This window comes from Galeopterus variegatus, unplaced genomic scaffold, assembly GCF_000696425.1.
Source record: "Galeopterus variegatus unplaced genomic scaffold, G_variegatus-3.0.2 Scaffold4895, whole genome shotgun sequence".
In the NCBI taxonomy this organism is placed as follows: domain Eukaryota; kingdom Metazoa; phylum Chordata; class Mammalia; order Dermoptera; family Cynocephalidae; genus Galeopterus; species Galeopterus variegatus.
The window spans coordinates 22,270-26,101 of record NW_007731006.1 but is presented as its reverse complement, the minus strand read 5'-3'; the positions used below and the strand labels follow the sequence as shown (position 1 = coordinate 26,101).

General features: G+C 53.5%; 1 protein-coding gene across 1 annotated transcript in view; it reads right to left on the bottom strand.

The window, feature by feature from the left end:
* The window catches only part of CSK (c-src tyrosine kinase), a 19,948-nt gene extending 18,751 nt beyond the window's left edge, over positions 1-1,197 (bottom strand). The window contains exon 1 of the mRNA XM_008588549.1: positions 1,045-1,197. The gene's annotated coding sequence lies outside the window, so the exon portion shown is untranslated. The remainder of the gene's footprint in view (positions 1-1,044) is intronic.
* Positions 1,198-3,832: the final 2,635 nt, after the last annotated feature.

Below are 3,832 nucleotides of genomic sequence, written 5' to 3'. Positions count from 1 at the left end.
GGGCGTGCGTGGTTTTCCTTTACCCACGGCAGACCAGCTATGTAGAGCTGGGGCCGAAAAGACAGCAGGCCTAACTCCACCAGAGGCCTGGAATATCAACTACCCCCCCCCCCCTTTTTTTTTTAAAGATGACCGGTAAGGGGATCTCAACCCTTGGCTTGGTGTTGTCAGCACCACGCTCAGCCAGTGAGCAAACCGGCCATCCCATATATGGGATCCGAACCCGTTGCCTTGGTGTTATCAATACCGCACTCTACCGAGTGAGCCACAGGCCGGCCCTCAACTTCCCCCTTTGAATCTCGTTCTCTGGTCTACAAAATGGTCAGGGGAGTGAAGCCCTAGTTAAGCGATAAAGGTCTGGTGGCTGGACACACCCCTTCCTGATACCTGGCCTGGGCCCTGAGGAGCCTGGAAGAATGGGCTGACCAAGGTGCCAGGAGGTGGGGGCATGGTGCTAATGCCCAGTGTCACCTGCACCCAAGACCAAAGTCCTGCCCAATTTCCCCACCCAAGGGTCAGAGGTCCCTGGGCTTAGGCCTAGTCTTCTGGGAGGCTGAGGGTGACAAGCTAGGTCCCAGGAACTGGGCTTCTAAAAGGGCCCAAGGCAGGTGGCTGGGCCCTGGGCTCCGGGATGAGGGAGAGGTCAGAACCAAGCAGGCCAGGGCACCTGCAGGGAGGCCCTAGGCAGGGAAGGGCAAATTCCCCTGAGTCCAGCCCATTCTCCAGGGCCCTGACCCGTACTGATCCTTCTTCCTCCAGGGCTCCAGCCAGCCCCCACTCTGAGCTCCACTCAGGGGGACTCGAGCTGACCTGAGACAAGTCTGGCGCTACAGGGCAGTACCTCCCTCGTGCGCTCCCTCCCAGTCGGGTTCTGACAGTAGCTCCCGGGAGAATTCGAACCCGTGAAGGGGAGGTAAAGGAGGTGGGGGATGGGAGTGGACGCGGCGACGGCGGCGGCAAGAGAGGCTGGACGTGCGACCTCCACCCTCCTCCCTCCAGTGGACACTCGGACGCCCACCTCCTCCGGGGCTGCCCGGCACTCACCTCTCTCGGGCGCTGCAGTCCGGGCCACCTCGCCGCGGGCGGCATCAGCGGCCTGCGGGACGGTCCATGCGGCCAGGGGGGAGGGGAGGGGCGCAGGGGTCCCCAGGGGGTGCGGTACAAAGAGGGATGGGTGCAAAGAGAGGGGAGNAGCGATGGAGACTGGGCCTGGGCCCCTCGCAGCAGTAAGCATTCATTCATTCATTCATTCACAAACATTCTTTGCCACTGACAACGTGACAGGCCCTGTTCTGGGGTCAACTGGTAAGAGCAGTTCATTACTGTCAAGGAGTTCTCAGTTGGCTGGGAGCAGACTGACAGGCCAACCGACAGTCGCAAAGAAATAATTGATAAAAGTGGAGAGGTGGGCCGGCCCGTGGCTCACTCGGTAGAGTGTGGTGCTGATAACACCAAGGCCACGGGTTCGGATCCCATTTAGGATCGCCGGTTGGCTCACTGGCTGAGCGTGGTGCTGACAACACCAAGTCAAGGGTTAACATCCCCTTATCGGTCATCTTTAAAAAAAAAAAAAAGAAAGAAGAGGGATGGGATTTAAAAAAGGGGGGGGGGGGCCGGCCCGGGGCTCACTCGGGAGAGGGGGGTGCTGATAACACCAAGGCCCCGGGTTCGGATCCCATGTAGGGATGGCCGGTTTGCTCACTGGCTGAGCGTGGTGCTCTCAACACCAAGTCAAGGGTTAAGATCCCCTTACCAGTCATCTTTTTATAAAAAAAAATAAAATAAAAATAAAAAATATAAAAAGTAAAAATAAAAAGGGGGGGGGAGAGGTAGTGTACAAGGTGAACAGGAAGCAGAAAAGAAGGGAGGGCTAGTGGGAAGAATTCATAGAGCGGGACCCAGGCGGAGGGAACAGCATGCACAAAGGCAGGGAGGATGAGAGAGCTTCTGGGAACTATAAATAGCTTAGTACTGCTGCAGCTTGCAGTGTGGGTGGGGGAGAGTGGTGGGACATGGGTTCCTCCAAGCGGAAGGGGGCAAGAGAGATCCAAACAGCCTCATGGGGCTTTCCTGGACTTTATTTTCAGGTTGGAGGCAATAAGGAATTTGTCAGTAGCTGTGTGACCTTGGGCAAGTTCCTTAACCTCTCTGTGCTTTAGTTTCCCCATTTGGTAAAACGGGGAAATACTACCACCAATTTTTTTTTCTTTCCTTTTTTGTCTTTTTTACTGACCGATAACGGGATCGCAACCCTCGGTGTCGTGCCCGTACCGGGGACCGGCAACAGGATCGCAACCCTCGGTGTTGCGCCCACACCGCGCTCAGCCAGTGAGCGGGAACCGGTCTCCACATGGGATCCGAACCCTCAGCTGGAGCGCCGGCGGCGCACTCTCCAGTACGCCACCAGTCCGGACCATACCACCAACTTCTTAAGATTTTGTGGAAAGGAAATAAGTTAATATGTTTAAAGTGCTTAGTGTACAGTGGCTGGCACATGGTGAGCCCTTAATTAAGTATGGGCTGTTATTATATATCATTGTTAATGAGGAGCAGTGAGGTGATCTGCTCTGAGCTACAGAAGCAGTGTGGTCAGGCATTGGGGGGGGACAGCATGGGGATGCAATGATGAGGGGGCGACCAGAGACTTGAGTTTAGGCAGGAGATGTCACGACACTTTCTAGGGACTGGGCCCTGAAGGAAGGGTCAGGCATAGGTGGGTAGAGAGGAGGGGGCATTGTTGGATGGGGGAAGTTGGGTTCAAATCTCAGAGTTAATTCTTGGCTGGGCCACTTACTAGCTGTGTGACCTACGGTTGGTTACCTAAGGTCTCTGAGCTCAGTTTCCTCTTTTGTAAAATCAGGCTCAGAATACACCTCCCGCATGAGAGATGGTGCAGATTCGACAAGATAGCAGCCTGGGGATGAGAGGGTGCTCTCATAGATGGTTTCCCTTTCTTTCCTCTGAGGTCAAGATTGAATGATAATATGGGGCCGGATGGGGGCCACCTCTAAGTCAAAAGGAAGGCACTTCAGCAGCTCTGCAAAGGCTTCTGGAAGGGAGAAATTGACATCTCCTCCCCTCCCCTGGCTGAATTGGTTGGCAGAATGGGAAAAAAAGGACTGTAGGGTTTTTTTGGGAAAATACTCTAATCCCCTGTTCCAGATTAGTCACCAACCCATCTTTCTTTAACCCCAAATCCACCTGATTTTTTTTTTTTTTTTGGCGGCTGGCTGTTACAGGGATTGAATGCACTTGCTTCTTTTCCAAATGTGCTGTAGCCCAGCATGTGAACTTTGGAGTCAAATAGACCTGTATTTGAATCTTGGCTCCACTTCTTCTCAGCACAGTGATAAATTTTTTAACCTTCCTGACCCCCAGGCACTGGGGATAAAACCATGAACAAATCAATAAAGGGCTCCAGCCTGCAGAACTATCCTCTAGTGGAGGAATCAATTAACTTCCAATCTCATCATTTATTCATTCATCCACTCACTTAACAAATACTTACTGAGCACCTACTAAGCGCCAGGCGTTGTTCTGGCTGCTGGAGATGGATTGAGCAAGACCGCCATGGTTCTTGCTCAAGAGGATAAATAAATAACGACACGACCAGACACTGTGGTACAAAGACGATTAGTGGTCAATGGACTGGGGGAGATGGCTGTCAGCTGCCAGATCCCAAGAAGAGACTGAACCAGTGTTGGAGGAGTGGGAGAGGGTGTGCCAAGTGGAGGGTACAGGATGGTTAAAGACACTGAGGCTCAGGGGCCACCCATGGCTCACTTGGAAGAGCGTGGTGCTGACAACACCAAGTCAAGGGTTAAGATCCCCT